The 18,290-nt window shown below is 40.4% G+C and overlaps 1 protein-coding gene across 5 annotated transcripts in view; it reads right to left on the minus strand.

Moving 5' to 3' along the window:
* The window catches only part of THRB (thyroid hormone receptor beta), a 384,988-nt gene that overhangs the window by 206,407 nt on the left and 160,291 nt on the right, over positions 1 to 18,290 (minus strand). For all 5 annotated transcript variants that reach the window (XM_049628887.1, XM_049628888.1, XM_049628891.1 and 2 more), the window contains exon 3: positions 14,066 to 14,137. The gene's annotated coding sequence lies outside the window, so the exon portion shown is untranslated. The remainder of the gene's footprint in view (positions 1 to 14,065; positions 14,138 to 18,290) is intronic.

An 18,290-nucleotide genomic window follows, 5' to 3' on the forward strand; every position in this document is an offset into this window, starting at 1 on the left:
CAATGCAAACACTGGGTGCTGATTAATGGGGCATTCTTGGTTGGCAGAGATACGGAACTCAAGGGGGAATTTCGCCCTAAGAGCATTTTTCTCGTGAGCATAGCATTCATGCCCACTCATCTCCCCTTTGCTCCACTTCCTGTTCCCCCCATCCCCAAACTTTAAAAAGGACTCCTACTGGTGTCCAAGATTTTCATAAAATCATGCCGTTCATTTTGATGAGTGTTAAGAGGCCCACAGATAAAGTTACCAACATGTTTCCTGCAACAAGCTGACTTGTTCCAACAAACCCAGGCCCCAGGCAACCACAGTTCGTAAGCATATTTTTTGGATCCTGCATTTCTACCCTTTAAAATGGTAACTGCTTCTCTGGCCAAAACAGGAGCCTTTAATGGCTCGGTGTTGTTTTCAAATATTCTTAGGGTGGCAATGTGACACTCATACAATGCTGCAAGCCATTTGGGGTGCAAGGGCACTGAATATGGATTTAGCCTTCTCCCATTTTACTGTGTGTAAGTAAATCTGGGGATCTTTTTAAAAATGTGCAGATTCTGATTTGCTACAGCTAGAGAGACCTCTGAGATTCTGCATTTCTTGTTTTTTCTTGTCTTTTTTTAAACGTCTATTTTTGAGAGATAGGGAGCAAGGGAGGGGCAGAGAGCGAGGGAGACAGAGGATCCGAAGCAGACTCTGTGCTAACAGCGGACAGCCCGGTGTGGGGCTCGAACTCACGGACCGCGAGATCATGACCTGAGCCAAAGTTGGACACTCAACTGATTGAGCCACCCAGGCACCCCTGAGATCCTGGATTTTTCACAAGCTCCCAATGCCAATGCCATTGACCCTAAAGCACACTTTGAGTAGAAAAGAGATCTCTAGGAAATCTTCCATCTGTAAGATTCTATAACTCTGTGTGATCAGAAAGCAATAGCTGACAAAAGCAGGGGCAGATTCTCCTTAGAACCTTTGCTAGAATACTCCAGAAGTCATAATACCAGTTATAGAAATTTATCTAGCTAGGAGAATTTAGAAATTAAGTCTGACAGTCTATCACCAAGTCATTTTAGAATCTTGCAGTGGATCGAAGCTACTATTAGTTCTTTCAAATGTGTATTCAGCTACTTTGTTCCTAGAATATCTCTCCAAATAAGCCCCTTTACACCCCAGCTGGATCTCTGATTATGCTGGATGCAAAACATCTAAGTTTGTTCAGTGACTAGTTACATAAAGCAGCTATCTTGAATCGTTATGCAAAGAGGGATTTTGCTAAATAAATATTTGCTACTCAATTTATCTATTCTATAAACACAAATGCTACAACATAAGGTTTGCTTAAAGTGGAACATCTCTCTCTCGTTCCATATCTGATAAGAATGGGGAAAAAACCCAATTTCTATTCGTAGCAAACACAAAAACTCACAGATGCTTCAATCACATCAATTGTAAGTAGGTACACCACCGTGTATTTGATGCTGATATTAAATTCCTTTGTGTAGGTAAATTCTAAAAAAATGATGAAGTAGACCAAGTGGAAGTGAAAATGAAACTTACATATGGTCATTTTTTATGTATGATTTTTCTGCTTCTCTCGAGTCTAGGCAGATGACCTTTCCCCCACATTAATTGAGTGCTATGCACACACACTATGCCAAATACTATGCCAGGTGCTGGCAGGTGATGGGAAGGCAGTAGGGGGTGAGAACATAAATAATTCCGGTCTCTCCCCCAGCCGGCTCAACTGAGTAGGGGAAGATAGGCACTGAAGTATTTACAACATAATATGCCTGTAATAGCTGAAGCTAGCAATTATATAGCTCTTTTATCTGTCAAACACTCACCGTTCTAAGCATTTTACATATATTAATTCATTTAATCTTCATAGCAATCCTATGAGGTAGTAGCTCCATTTTATGGCTGAGAAAACAGGCAAAGGCAAGTTAAATGACTTCCTCAGAGTCACATAGAAATACATGGCAGAACTAGGTATGAACCCGGGAAATCTAGCTCGGGACCCACTTTGCCACTCAAAGTGTGGTCTGCTGACCATCATCATGGGCCTTACCCACGAGCTTTGTTAGGAATATGGAATCTCAGACCCGGCCCTAGATCCCTTGATCCAAAATCAGGATTCTAACAAGATTTCTTGGTGAGTGTGTGATTATTAAACCTTGAGATGCACGACTCTAAACTGGCATAATATGCAGCCTCTGATAAAAGACCAACCTCTACCTCACCTTCCACCTTGGCCTGGAAGGCTGATTCTGAGAGATTTCTACCATCCCCCGGCCACCTCAGACACCATTCCTGTGGGCACCTGACCTGCCTCAGTTTCTCCCCATGTTGACCTGAGTCAAAAGTAGTTCTTTCTACAACAGACCGACTCGCTTCTTCACTGAGGATCTGAGGAGTCACAGAGAGGGGTCACTTCACTAAACTTCAAGCCTTCTGTCATCTCTCTCTCCCCCGTCCCCATCCCCGTGTCCCTCCCCTCTCCGGAGTAACGGCCCAAACTTCCCCTTGTCTCCAGCAAAACAGTTCTATTTCCAACCAGATCCCTTGGAGATTTATCATTCTACTTCCAAACACGCTGGTCAAGGCATTTTCCCAATTCACAGTTTCCTTCCTTAGACAAATTTTGTTGCTAGTTGTTATTAGGTATCATTTGCCCATCTTCTTACAGTTACTTCCGTTATAACCTCTTCATAACCTCTATTTTTTTTAATTTATTTTTTTAAATCTATTTTTTTTTTAACTTTTATGCATCCTTGAGAGACAGAGAGCATGAGCGGGGCAGGGGTGGGGGTGCAGAGAGAGAGGGAGACACAGAATCTAAAGTCGCCTCCAGGCTCTGAGCTGTCAGCACAGAGCCCGATGCGGGGCTCAAACTTGCAGACCGTGAGATGGTGACTTGAGCTGAAGTCGGATGCTTAACCGACTGAGCCACCGGGAGCCCCTTTATAACCTCTATTTTATTACAAAATACAATACACATACAGAAAACTCCATACATGTTAAATTTTACTTTCAACTTCTCTCTTTAAATTTTCATGGAAAAAAAAAAAAACGCTGCTCTCCATTAACAACGTATTAAATAAAAGTATGAACCATATAATTTAGTAAAATGGCCATAATTAGGAGCCCACAGGCCCAGGACACAAACGAACTGAGGCCAAGCTTCAACTAGAAGCCAAAGTCTATATATCCTGTCGGTTGCCAACTGGGATACAATGGAATGTCTGTCTCTTACTCCCGATTACCAGAAAATCAGGTGGGTAAATACTGTTAGAATAAGCGTATTCCAATGCTGTGTCTACCTTGCTGAAAACTATATATTGTATTAGTTTTGATTAAATGGGAAATGTAAAATATGTATGATAATTGTTTGGATGAAGAGGGAGCATCTAGAGAAGGTGAATAAAATGGATGATTGCAGAGGGCTCCTTTTGAGTCATGGTCCATCTATTCAGACTGTGGATTAAACTCCTGCCTCCTACAACTGGCTGTCTGTCTTTGATCCTCTTTCAGGCAGTGAGAAGAAGCAGTAAAAGGGAGAGAAGCCGAATATATAGTTCAGCAGATGAACTCTGTTATTTATTAATTACCCTCACAAAAGGTTTGGTGGAAGAAAAAGGTTATACTCGTTAGTTTTTTTTTTTTTTTATTAAGCTTATTTATTTTGAGAGAGAGAGAGAGAGAGCGAGCGAGCGAGAGAGAGAAAATCCCAAGCAGGCTCTGCACTGTCATTGCAGAGTCCAACAAGGTGTTTGAATTTATGAACCATGAGATCATGACCGGAGCCAAAATCAAGATTCAGAGGCTTAACCAACTGAGCCACCCAAGCGCCTCAGGTTACACTCATTACTAAGTGGTGGTCTCCAGATGATGTGAGAGTAGCAGCTCCCTCGGATACATGGATAACTATTTGTTGTCATGATACCTGACGCATCAGATGCTTCCTCTTAGCAGAAGAAAACAGCACTGAAAGAAGTGATTGGACCATCCCCAATTCTTTGCAAATGGTTTTAAAAGAGCAGAGAGCATGCCTATTGCTGCCTTATGATGGTCAGTCTAAATATAACTATCCTTGCTATATCTTCCTCACTGATTAGCATCAGCTTCAAAGCTCGGTTAGTGTATCAAATATTGCAAGTAGAAATAAAACCCTGTTTAGACATGTATTAATCCATAGCACAGCAATTGTCCAGTCATGAAACCACCCGTTGCCTACAACAACAGCAACAAGGAAAAACACAGAAAAAGACAAGTGCTGAATGTTGGCAATAGGTTTTAGGACTAGTGACCTCTCTCTTCCTTCCTCCTCCTCTGAAAAAGTCAAATCCTGCTTATTTGTCTAGGCCTAATCAAAATTCTAATCCCTGTAAGTAAAAGTTTCAGAGGTCACTGCAATCACCATCACGTCTCCTCTTCTTAATATCTTGATGATGGAATCTGCCCCATTCATTTGGCCAAAAATGTAAATAATCATGAAAAATGAAGATTAGTGTTTACCCCTGCCTGCATATGTATCTCGAGTCCCCAGTTAATGTTATGTTTCTTTGAGGAAGTATAATTGGCTGTGCTTTTTGTGACTCCCACTGGCATAGCATGGTGTTTTGCAGAGAGAAAAGCTTAATAAATATTTGACAACATTTTGCCCAAGGGTGCTGCTAACTAGCTATTCCATCTATTACTAACAGAAAGCACGGTCCCAAACCAGAAATTATTGTGCGTTGGTATGATTTTTGCGTCTCCAGAGAAAGCTGTCTGATCCGTGTGGCCTTCTTAAATGGTTGTCATTGAGGGTCTTCATGAAATGAGTCAACACAACACAGAAAACAACTGTTGCAAAAGCTTGGTATTTAAAATAAACTAGGTAATTTGTCCGTTTTGTGAAAGAGATGAACATTGCTTGATAAGCTAATTTCTTCATCCAAGTGAAGGCTAAAGGAAGTCCTCCCCCTTTTTCGACCTCTGATGCATGTACTTAGAAATTAAAAAATTTGAGTTTCACTTCTAGTTCAGCCAAATACTTGCTATAAAACGGTAGGCAAATCCAATGGCAAGGGTTTAAAACATTCATCAGTAGATAATGGAACATTCCAGGTTCCAGTGAACTATTCTAGGTTCTAATGAGACCCTCATGTATGCATTTAGAATAGGATTTAAAAAAATTTTTTTTTTTTAACATTTATTCACTTTGAGAGAGAGAGACTGAGCATGGGGGCAGCGGGGAGAGGGAGACACAGAATCCGAAGCAGGCTCCAGGCTCCAAGCTGTCAGCACAGAGCCCGACACAGGGCTCGAACTCATGGACTGTGAAATCATGACCTGAGCTGAAGTCGGATGCTTAACCGACTGAGCCACCCAGGCACCCATAGAATAGGATTTTTAAAAAGTAAACTACAAACTAATGCCAGAGGGATAAAGCAGTTTAAAAAATGATTTGAAATTGACAGTTCTGGGGCAAAATACCTAGTTAGAGCCTCACCTCACACTATATACTCTAGTGGATCCCAGATGGCTTAAAGAGTAATTCTTTTAAGGAAATTTAAAAAATTCAACAAAATGGAGCAAAACACACAATTGATCTTTACAAGGGGAAAATCTTTAAGCATGAAAATAATACAAGAGATTGCAAAGGAAAGACTAATAAATTTACATGAATTAAAATTTGAAACTCTAGGACAATAGATACAGGTATAAAAGCAATTAATACTTAGCAGATATTTATTAAGCATCTACTATGTGTCAGACATTATTGTAGGTGTTTGAGAGATTGTATGTGTATATATGAACAAAACAGATAAAGGTCTGAATTTCTTTGCGGTCAAGGTACCTACAGTGTAGTGGACAGAGACTGACAATTAACAAAACAAGTGAATTATAGTGTATGTGAAAAGCTGGAAAGTGTTATGGGGAAAAAGTAAAGCCAAGAGTGGGGGGGATCAGAAGTGCCAAGGGCTGCGCTTGTTGTGTGGCTGAAGGATTAAATATGGTGGTCAGGGTAGAGCTCAAGAGTGATAAGATTCAAATAAACATTTGCAGGAGGTGACAGAGGGAGCCCAGTAGGTACCTAGAGGGATACTTGAGGGTATTCCGGGCAGAGGGAAGAGTCACCTATTGTTAGAGCAGAGACAGATGAGAAATTGGAAAAACATATTTGCAGCATATGCAATTGGCAAGGGATAAAATCCTTGGTAGAAAAAAAGAGTTCTTAAAAATCAGCTTAAAACAATCAATGTCCTATAGGAAATAGACAAATGCCATGAATAGTTAAGATAATCTTTGAATAAAGGCCAGCGAAAAGTGAAATATTTCCAACCTGACAAGTAATCAGTAAACATTAAAGCAACTTCACTCTTAGGATATCCAGTTTGTGAAGGTGAAACAATGTTGGTGAAGAGGTGACAAGATAGATTCTCTTGTACAACGCTAATGGAAGCATGAAATGATACAACCTTTTGTAAAATAATCTGGTTATATTTATCAGCAACCTTTATCCTAGAAATATCTCTTATATAAATCATCAGACATTAAGACAAAATTGGTCTATATTTACTCCAGCATTGTTTATGATGATATATAAATGATTAACACCTAGATACCAAACTTAAGTTTCTAGCCCAGGATGTATATTTATGAGCATTCGATGTCTCCATATGAATGTGTCATAAACACTTCCAACTTCAAGTGTCCCAATCAAACTCACCTTCTCCAGCACCTACTCCAGCCCCCAAATTTCCTCCTTCTCTTCTCTTTCTTAGTTAGTGAATGCTTCCAACATACTTCCATTGTGTAAGACACCAAGCCATTTTTCTCTCTTGCTTTCTGAATTCTGATATTCCCATGTTTTGTCAATTCTGCTTTTGTAATATTTCTTGAACCCATCGTATCCTCTTTATTCCCTGTAGAACTGGTTCAGCTCTCATCATTTTACACCTGGGCTAATTAACAGCTGCTTACGTAGCCCGTAGTGGCCAAGTTCACTTCCATCCCATCTGTCATACCCTTGCCATAGGACTCTTTCTAAAATGTTAAACTAGATCAAATCACTACTTTGTTTACTTTTTAAAAATGACTCCCTACTGCTGTCAGATTAAAATTCAAACACCTTAGACAGACTTCCATGATCTGATCATCAGCTCTCTCGCTGTGTCAGCCTGAATTCTTCACTCCATCCGTAACAAGCAACTTACAAATTACATATCATGCCCGTGTCTTTTCATATGCTTTCTTCTGCCTGCCCCTCCCCACTATTACTGTTCCCCAGACAACTTCTTTTCCTTTTTTCAGACTCAGCTGACGTTGCTGCTTTTTGTTTGATTGGTCTAAGTTAGCATGTCTCGAAGTCAAGCGTGCATTGGAATCATCTGGAGAGCTTGTTAAAGTTTCCTGGGTTCTACCTCCAGGGTTTGTGATTTGGTAGATCTAGGGTGGGGCCTGCATACTTGCATTTTAAAAAGTTCCCAGGTGATATGGATGCTGTTGTGAAGGTTCTAGAGAATTCTTCATCAAGGCAATTAGAATTTGGTTGGTCACTTTTTCATTCATTAAACAAATGTTTGCTATGTATGTGTCTATTCTGCACTTGGTCTAGGCAAAGTATTCGGCATAGAGGTATAAAGATGGTCTCTCCCTGGTAGGAAGAAGGTAGGACTGACCTATACAAATGTGCAGGTTGGACACTGTGTAAATGGTGCTCACTGGAGTGTTTATAGCTCAGCCAGGGGTAACAGTCCTAGAAGCCTGAGAAACACACCACTGGTTTACACAATAGCGTGACACATACCATGATACAAATATGCACAATGTTCTCCGAGACATGAGCAGAGCCTTCAAACTCAGATATGAATTGGGGGCAGGGAGACAGGCAAGGCTACCTAGAGGATGTGATACCAATGTTGAGTCTGGAAAGGTGAAGAGGAGTTCTTTGGGGAAAGAGTAGAGGGGGGCAGGGAGAAGAAGTAGCACACGCAAAGACAGACACAGACGGAGTCCATGTGATTGTAAGTAGGTCGTTAGGATGGAGTAAAGAATATTGAGGGCTCCAATCACTTTGCCTAAATGAAAGGCGTTTGCTGAATTTAAAATTTTTTTAAATTCTAAAATACTACATATATCAAAATGTATACAAAACAGTTATTACGGACACCCCTGTACTCACCATTCAGATTTGCTCTGTTTGCTTTATCCCTCTTTTGAAGGAATGAAACGTAACAAAACGCTAATGACCTATCTCCCTTTCTTCCCTCTCCCTTCCTTCTCTTGCCTAGGTAGCCACTGTGTTACAGTTGGTGTGAATTTTTCCCCATGTGTGTTTTTATACTCCTACTCCATAACTGTATAGGCATTTGCTTTTATCTTTATTTATTCTTTATATTTAAAAAAAAAGATTTATGCATTTATTGAAGTCATCTCTGTACCCAATCTGGGACTCGAATTCAGGGCCCGGAGATCAAGGGTTACATGTTCCACTTCCCGGGCCAGCCAGGTGCCCCGGCATTTACTTTTTAATGAGAGATATTTTCCAGGATGTTATAGAAAAAATGACAACTTTGGCCTCTGCAGGCTTCCTGAGGAGACACCTAGAATGGCAGGCAGCCAGTGCCTCAGCAAACCAGCCCCTTTCCAACATTTGGTGGGGGCAAAGACAGGGTGCACATTAGCTTTACAAAACAGTCAGAGGGGGTTAAAATCAGAAAATCAAGTTATGCCCATTCAATGGGAGCGGATTCAAAAAGCTGAATGAAAACTTATTTTTGTTTTGTAGCCAAAGCTGTCAAAGACACAGGATCAAGAAAACTTGTACTAAGAAACTTGGGCAAAATGTGATGATGACCTGGAAGTTAAATTCTTTCTCATTTGGGAGCTCATAATGAAAAGTCTATGAAAATATAGTCACCAAAGTTAGATTCTAGTCCTCCTAAAATTAAGGAAAGAAGGACATGGTGGAGGATGGGGGAGGCAGGAGAGAAGGAAGAAAGAAGAGAAGAAAGAAAAGCTGGTGTTCTTCCCCATCCTGACTTTCCCACTTTCTCTAGCTTGGCTTCTCATGGTAACGTCTGAGTCATCCTCACAGCTTTACAATTCCTTCTTCTCTCATTCCTTTTAAAGTCTATTATTTAGTCCCTTTTAATTTTTCCTTTTTCTTTTTTTAGGGATGCCCCCATTTGAAGATCATTGCTACTGGTGTCACAGATCCCTAGAAAAGTTTGTATGGCGTGTCTGCATGTGTGTATTGTATTTATTTATGTATGCATACAGGTAGGCTTTATCCATTGTCGATAGAATGCCTCACTAAATTCCCAACCAGTTTTCTGTATAGACAAACACCATGTAACTTTTTTTCTTTATTCAGATCCAGGTCACTGTTATTTGTATGTATATTCACATGTATATGTGTATATATATATATGTGTGTATATTCACATGTTTATATATATATGCACACACACATATATAATGCATTTATGCACACACACTCCCCACATACATGTATGTGTATGTGTGTGCGCGTGTGTGTGTGTTTGCTGAAACACAGTTTTGAACTACACAGCTAATTAATGAATACATTCTCCTTGGTCAATTCATTCTTCACTATTCTTTCACATCCATCTTTTCTTTCCTGTCCCTGATGTATCCTCACTAATAACTGAAGTCCTCAAAGCTACTTTTTATTGCTCCCCCTTTTATGTACTTGGCGAAGATCATTCCTCTAAAGAACCACCCTGATCATTTCTCTCCAAAACTGAAAAGCTTCTTATAGTTGCCTAACTGTAACTAGGTCTGCTACGTGCCTTCATGATACTCTTTTACAACAAACCTCATTTTACTTCTGGATAGTAAAGTACCCAACTACACTTTCCAGTTTCTTTTACAACTAGGAATTGGTAGATGAGACTGTAGGTAAAAATTGTGGCGTGGGAATTCTGGTAAGGCCTCCTAAGGAGGAAAAACATAGCTGGTAATGATAATGAGTGCCTTTCACTTCTCTCTTCCCATCTTTCCTGCTGCCTGGAATTTATATGTGAGGGCTGAAGCTCCAGGAGCCATCTTGAACCAAGAGGTAACTTTAAGGATAGAGTCATGTGCTAAGAATGGAAATACAGAAAGATAGAAGGTGCCTGAGTCCCTGATGATTATAGAACTGACCCTGCTGCTGTGGAGAGAAAAATAAACTTTTGTGTGTTTGTCACTGTTATTTGTGGTTTTCTGTTGTGGGCAGGCCCCAAATGGTAGCTTATTCTCTGCACAAATGTAGCTCTTTCTCCAATTCAGCCAATATAATATTTTAATTAGCTTTGATCCATTGCTTCTCTTCTTAAGACAGGGGCTTCCGGATAGAAAGACCTGAGTTCAAGCCCAGCCCTGCCACTGTGACAATGATGTCTTTAGACATTGCTTATGTTCATTTTACCTTCATTTTTTTTTTCTGGAAACCAATAATAATAATAATAATATGCACATTGAAGTATTTATTACTTTTCTTTCATCCTGTTTTCCAGTTATTATCCCAATGGCATCAATAGGAAAAATAACTGAGGGAAGGAAAAGGGGATAAAACTCCAATCAGGATGTTTCTCCAATTTTTTACAGCCCTTATAAGCAGTTGAGTAGTTAAAACTTCAGACTGCTGATTTTTAGAAGTCATTGGGAAAAAATAGATTGGAGATATATATATGTATATATATATATATATATATATATATATATATATATATATATGTTTGTATATATGTGTGTGTGTGTGTATATATATTTATATATGTATACACATATATAAAGTTTCTATTTATTTATTTTGAGAAAGAGAGAGAGAGAGAGGTGCAGAGGGAGAGGGAGAATCCCAAACAGGCTCTGTACTGTCATTGTGGAGCCTCACGTGGGATTTGAACTCATGAACCCGTGAGATCGTGACCTAAGCTGAAATTAAGAGTTGGATGCTTAACTGATGCCACTCAGCTGCCCCTAGACTTCAGTGATCGATATTTTACTCTCATTCTCATGAATTACTAAAATCTGACTACATACATGTTACATTGTCCTAAGACCATTTGACCTATAGATTTATGCATATGTATCAATTTTAAGAAAGTTGGCTCCAAGAGAATCACTTTCCCCAAGTCACTGGAATGAAGAAGACACACTTTCTGTCTTGTACTTTCCATTTAGACAAATTGACTTTCCATTTGACAAATTGATGTGAAGAAAGAGTTCCTTTCAAATGGGCATAAAATTGCGAAAAACGCATTTTGCCCCAACTGTTAGATTGTGTAATTTCATTTCTGCTCTTACGCACATTAAACTAAATTGTTTAAATAGAAATCTTGCTCAACTAAATTTGATTCAATTGGGAAATTAGTCTATATATGCAAAGCCTGGAACGTGTGGGTTGAAATATGTTCTAGCTATTTAAAATGTTATTTTTTATGGATGGTTCACTTTTGCCATAGCTTCATTAGTGAACTAAATTTTTATTAATGTGGATCAATCTTGTGGGTTAAATAAACCTTGGCCCTTCACTGGGAAATCGCTCAAGTAGTAGAGAGTTTTGTCCGCACAGCCTCAAAGGCTAGAATATTTGAGCATCTTCGAATCCTTCCTGCTCTGGCTCCGTGTGACCCTCTCTTACCAGTTGCTAACGCTGCCACCATTTCCTTTTCAAAAACATTTTCCTTGCCCCTTCCAGCTCAGTGTTCTCATCAGGCTCTAAAATGCAGAATTGTCTGCTGGGTCCCCTCTGGCCTGGCCTGTGTCCTTAGCTGCATTTTAACCTAAATAATTACCTTTCATGTTACTGTGGGACTTCTAAAACACACCAATGGAAAAGTTTCAGCAGGGTTGGCTCAAAGTATTTCAGGGAAGGGAAAGTGTTTTCTTCAAGGGTCAAAGTGCCTATTGCAAAGGTATAGGTACAATGCCAGTCATTTGAGAGCACCTGACACACTCCCAAAGCGGAAAGACTGAACCAGGAGTAGCCTGTTGTCTAGGTGGCACTTGAGGTCTGAATTCCAACCTCAGTCATTGGAAGTTCCACTCACCTAAGTTATAGGAAAAGGAATCTTGCATTTTATAGGTCATGAAAAAGCATTGAGATGAGGGGGCAAAGGATTAAAAGATGATGAAGAATTTCTGGAGCATTATCGATAGTACATGTATAGTCCATGTCAAAGTAATGCATGAATCAAGTGCTGTACTCAAGATTTCTATTCCCAGGCTGCTCACGTATCACTTTTTAGCCACATTATAAGCTGCAAAACCCCAGAAGGTCTTTTGTGGTTCCACTGTCTATTCTCTGAGAAAAATTTTTTCCCTGTTTTTGTTGATTATTGAACAAAGAAAGTGCTAGAAGGGCAACAGGGTCTCCTGTATTCTGAAACTCTACATAATGACCTTACCCCCCACATAATAAATAGCACACATAGCTTTAAGGAAGTTTACTAGTATTTTCAGTATTTAAGGAAGTTCATCAGTATTTGTGTTTATTAAATGCTGAATTCATTGATTTTTTTTTTGCCTCATTTTCCCTCTTTGTTTTCATTTTTTAATGGAGGTAGAATTTATATATGGTAAAAAAGCACAGATGAATTCTGACAAATGCTGTGTAGCCTACACTTCTGTAAAGATATATATTTCCATCACCCCAGAAAATCCCCTTAGGCCCCTTCCCAGTCAATCCTCTCTTTTTCTTGGGGTAACTACTATTTCTATCACCTAGATTAGTTTTTCCTTTTCTAGAACTGTATAAAAATGGATTGATACAGTGTGGACTCTTTAATGTCTTAGTGTCTAACGTCTCATGTCTTAAGCGTGTTATAAAAATCGCCTCTTCATTTCCTTGTCTGTAAGCGGAAGGGATCGCTTCCTAAGAATGGTGTGCAAGGATCCTGAGGAGTTGGAGGTATCCTGGCAGGGGTGAGGGGAGCTGAGAAGTCGGGTGAGTGAAGAGGAAGCTGAAGAGTGGAGTTTGCAGCGACCCTTCTCCCCTTCAGAAGAACAGCTGTACTTTTCCATGGCTTACAAACTGGGGTTCCCTGGGAGATTTCATCTGGGAAAAGGGTTTTGGTAAAAAAAAAATATTAGCGAGCCACACGTCCAGGTGATCCTTAACTGATTCTTTCCCCTTGAACATTCTGTAAACTGCAAATAGTGCTTTCTGATAGGAGAGCTTTGACTGGTTCCCTTGAGGGAGGGCTGGGAGACACAGGCAGCCAGACGGGGGGCCCCCAGGGAGGGCCCGGGCACTGAGCACTGTAATATTAGTAGGAGTTACCATCAGATAGCGCCACCCCAACTGAGGCGCCTAGACAATAAGCCAGAGGCCCTGGGCAAGGGGAGGTACAAAGGCAGCATTCAAAAGACCTGACTCTCACAGCCTGCGAGCGTTTCTATAGAGTCCACCGGACCCTGGCCCAGCCGGAATGTCACCTGACAGCCAGAAAGCCATCTTTCACGGTTAGCTTTTAAACTGCTAAAAATAATAAACACAGAGAGGAAAGTGTGGACACAGTCTTAACTGCAGAGGCAAACGGAAACCGTTGTTATAATAACCTAAACAAACTGGGTTCCAAATTATAACCTAGCCTTCCAAACAGGCTGCTTGATATTACCAAACATCTGGGGACCAGAGGGAGAATTCAGAGGCCTTGCCTGAGAAACGAGGCGATGTGCCCTGCGCCCTACCCCACGTGCTCCAACTCATGGCTTAGCTCCTCCTGACACCTTTTTTAGCACTCCAGGAAATGGCAGTCGGAGAGGGCTGCTGGATCTTCCTTGAGCACAGTTTCCCCACCTAACACATGAAATACGGCTCTTCCCTCTCATGATCCGATTTTGACTCCTCTCACCCTAAATGAATTCTTGCAGCCTTCCTTTTCTCCATTCTGCTTTTCCAGCCAGCCCATTTAATGTTTTATACTTCTCCCGGATACCTACAGAGGTCAACACTATGTTAAATAGCCACAGCAGCAATGCCACCAATTAGAAGGTAATTCCCCTAGTGCTAAAAGTGACAATCATAAAGACCGCGAGTCTGCAAACAGCCGAGTCAAGGCTGACATCTGACCTTCTGATCCATTAAATCACATGCGGAACTTGGCACCCACACAGGCCGGCCAATGGGAGGAAAACCGCAGATCTGGAAAAAAGGAAATACAAGAAAGTGAATAGACGTGTTTTGTTTTTCTCTTTCTTTCTTCCTCTCTTTCTCTTTCTTTCTTTCTTTCCCTCTTTCTTTCTTTCTTTGTTTCTAAGTTCCCCAACATTTGCTTAATCTGCAACTGTTCTATGTTTAAATAGGGTCTGGTTTCAGAGTTGTCTCTGATTTTGAATAAATGCAAATGGACTGAGATAAAATCTCATTCCAGATGGTTTCAGAGAAAGGAACTTGAACACAGAAGTTTAGTAACACATTTTAGGCATGGGACAATGTTTGTACATCCCAAAGACCTACTTTGCTGTGGACAGGATTCAGGAGTTTTGGATTGCCAGCCTGGGAAGGTGGCTAAGAGATCAAGGTGAATCCTAAACAGTTTACAAATTTTGTGCTAAAGAAGGTATGGTTGGTCTCAGAGGACAGTTCCCAGGACAGATCTTAACAAACCGAAGCGCCAGCCATGCCCCGTGGTGAAATGACAGGTTATTCATCAGGGTTATTAAGTATTTGAGCTTGGAGCTACGGAGCTGTCTGGATTGTGTTAAGTGTTATTATACTGGGGACACTTCCCACCAGTATAAACAGATGAAAGAGATGGCCAAACAGACTGTGGCATCTACTTGTGCAGCAGATGATGGCTTCGAGTGTTTGCACAATAAGTGAGAAGCTGCTTTTCAAGTGACCGTGGCCCCGCAAGTTTTCTTGTTGTGGGAGCTTAGAACTCAGAACAGCAGAGCTTCGTAGAACAAATGTCAGGGTTCTCACTGCCTAGAATGGACAAATGCATGATTTTTGTCATATCTTCTTTTTTTTTTAAATTAAAAAATAGAGATCATAGATGTAACCTTGATAACCCCGCTTGAAGGCCAGACCACGAATTTGTGTTTTTCTAGTCCACGCTTTTTTTTTTTTTGCATTTACATACAATATGTGTATCCAGAACAATGAGCAGTGTTTGTGCATATCATCGTAGATGATATGAATCTCTGCATGTGTATCTATCCTTCCACATTTTTGACTCAACATTGTATATGTGTGAACATAACCATGTTGGTCTCTAAAATTCCCTGTAGCTGCCACATTGGATGAATATGTGCTCACTCATTTCTTTTCATATCCCATTATGGCACCATAAAAGCACTCATCATGTCATTAAAATGATTGTTGGGTGTGTGTGGGTGTGCATATTCATGTGCATATAGGTGCATTTCCTCTGTGATGGATTCTGAGCTCCTGGAGATTCTGGTGCGTCTTGTTTTTTTTTTTTTAATTTTTTTTTTCAACGTTTTTTTATTTATTTTTGGGACAGAGAGAGACAGAGCATGAACGGGGGAGGGGCAGAGAGAGAGGGAGACACAGAATCGGAAACAGGCTCCAGGCTCCGAGCCATCAGCCCAGAGCCTGATGCGGGGCTCGAACTCACGGACCGCGAGATCGTGACCTGGCTGAATCGGACGCTTAACCGACTGCGCCACCCAGGCGCCCCTGGTGCGTCTTGTTTTAACACTAGCTCCTCTACTCTATGACTCCATGCAGAAGGGACACTCAGTGTGATAAGAGGCAAAACAAAAATGTTAAAAATTGATTTGCTTATGGTTAATTTCCCTTCTTTTTAAAACGACGGAAGACATTGGGTTGTATTTCGGAAGACTTTGGGGTTGTATTTATCTATTTTCATAGTCTCTGTCCAGTGCTCTCATCATACACTTTAAATCCCAAGCCATCAATATCGCCTCATTGTTTGCTGGAAAATCAGAAGATCTGACAGTGTGAGTGAGGCTAAATACCAAGATATTTTTAAGAAGCATACTCTAAAAGCTTTCTCAAAGAATAAACTGACAAGGCCAGGAAGAAGCCAGTGTTTGTAACTGTTGTGGCTTTATGGTGAACATGAGTAAACAGACACACTCCCCTTGACACTGATATTTAAAAACAAACAGTGCCTTTTGTATGAAAATAATACTGGACTTCGTTTTTTTTTGAAGGTGTAATTCTGATTTCGATTTTAAAGAATATATGTGAACCTGACTCTGTGAAAACAACCTAAAAATTCTCACATAATGATTCATAATAATAAGCATTTTATACATAACCTTTATTCAGCACATTTTGTGGGCTGGGTTGTGCTAATCTTTTACCTAATTTCACTTAGTTTAATCCTCCCAATGATCATATGAGGTTGGTATTATTAATAAGCTCATTTTACAGATGAGGAAAGGAGAGGCACAGAAAGGTTTACAATTTTTGCCCAAAGTCAAACAGTGAAGAAGCAGTTGGCTAGGAATCTCATCCAGGTAGGAAGATGTCATGGACCTCATTCTGAAGTACTAAGAACAGGCCCAGGTTTTAAGATACAACTGCAGAAAAGAAAATTGAAAAACAGTGTGCCTGCGGTGGCTTCGAAATTTTGCTGTAATACAAACAGACAGTATCCCTCTTATGGTATGCCTCAAACCAAGAACAAACCAAATTAGAGTACTCCAAGGAGACAAATTCAAAGTGATTGCTTAGTGATGAAGGAAATTTAAAGTAGCAAGGTCAAGCCCCAGACCTTTCCAACTTAAACATACCCATTTTTCATTCTTCTTCTCTTTAGAAACCTGGGGGCCATGACTTTGCTCATGGCTCAAAGGAGCCTGCCTGGTTTGTTTACGTAAGATTCAAAGCAAAAATGAGAATCACTCCCTGGGACAACTTTAGCCTAGAATGTGTGTTCTTTACACATTTTTAATTGGGACACAAATATATTAACAGTGTGGTTGTTTTGTATTTTCAAAAGAATCTGTTTTATAACTGATTCATATTTATATTTGGAATATATTTATTTCTAGGCATGAAACAGTTCATTTTGTTGAGCCATGTGACCTGAGGTGAGGTTGGCACAATTTCCCGTGACTGCTCCAATTAATGCAAATTCAAGGTTAAAGATAAATAAAGTTCCTTTATTTATATACTTGGTTTATTAATATGTTATTTATAAATGGCTCTTTTTTTTCAGTCACTAACTATGTACAAATGAGCTCTACAGAACAAATGAGCAAATACACAATTGTACTTTACGGCAAAGTTTTTATTTTAAAAGGGTTAATATGGCAAAAAATTGACATCATCTATCCATCTGTCTGTCTATCTACCTCTTTAGCCTCAGGTCTCCCATCAAACCTTATGAAGTCTGAGATAGACTATATTGCATTATGGCCAACATTCTTCACCCCTCCATGTACCTACCCTTTTGTAACTTTGCACTAAGGAGGCTGTATCTACCTTCCTGTCCCCTTAGATTCTGGCTTTGGTCATGTGACTTGCTCTGGCCAGTGGAATGTTAGCAGGTGTGCTGCTTGTAGAAGTAAGAAAACGCTCTTGCTTTGTTTCTGTGTTTTCTCTTGCTCCTCTGTCATGGCCATGAGAAGATGCCTCAGCTAGCCTGTCATGGTTGAGAAACATGGAATGAAGTTGACTCGCGTCAGTAGTCCCTGCCAAGGCTATGCTGGATCAACCTAGACTAGTCAAGTTGCAGAAGTACGAGAGCCCAGGCAAGATGAGCGGAACCATCCAGCTGACCCAGAGCTGCCACCTATGCAGGAGTGGACCCAGCCGGAAGCTGAAGAACCACCCAGCCAACTGAGACTCAGCTCAGACCCACAAACTTATAAATGCCAACTGTTTCTAACCATTGAATTTTGAGGTAATTTGTTACTATGCCAAGCAACCCCATTCAATGCTAGTGGGTACTAGATAGCTGACCAGGACATTTGCCTGGTTCACTCAAAAATACCCATAGGTGCCCCCATAGAAGACAGTTTAAAATTAAGTTATTAATATTCAGCAAATATCCACAAAATGTCAGCTGTATCAGTCAAGGTTCAACCAGGAAAATAGAACTCGGTCTGAGTATTTAAACAGAAGGATTGCAATGTAGGAAATTCATTACGCAGGTGAAGGAAAAGATGTAAAGGCAAATGGGAGAAGGAGGCATCCAGGAGGTGAATGACTGCAGGAAATCCTGGAGTTCAATGGAGTGCTAATACTGGAACACAGGGGCCAAGGTCACCCAGCAAAAGCTCAGAGGGCGTCTCTAGTTGGACCTGTGTCTCCCTAGAGGAGAGACACAGCCTTCATCCAAGATACCGTCTGA

The sequence above is a fragment of the Panthera uncia genome, chromosome C2 (assembly GCF_023721935.1).
Source record: "Panthera uncia isolate 11264 chromosome C2, Puncia_PCG_1.0, whole genome shotgun sequence".
Lineage (NCBI taxonomy): Eukaryota > Metazoa > Chordata > Mammalia > Carnivora > Felidae > Panthera > Panthera uncia.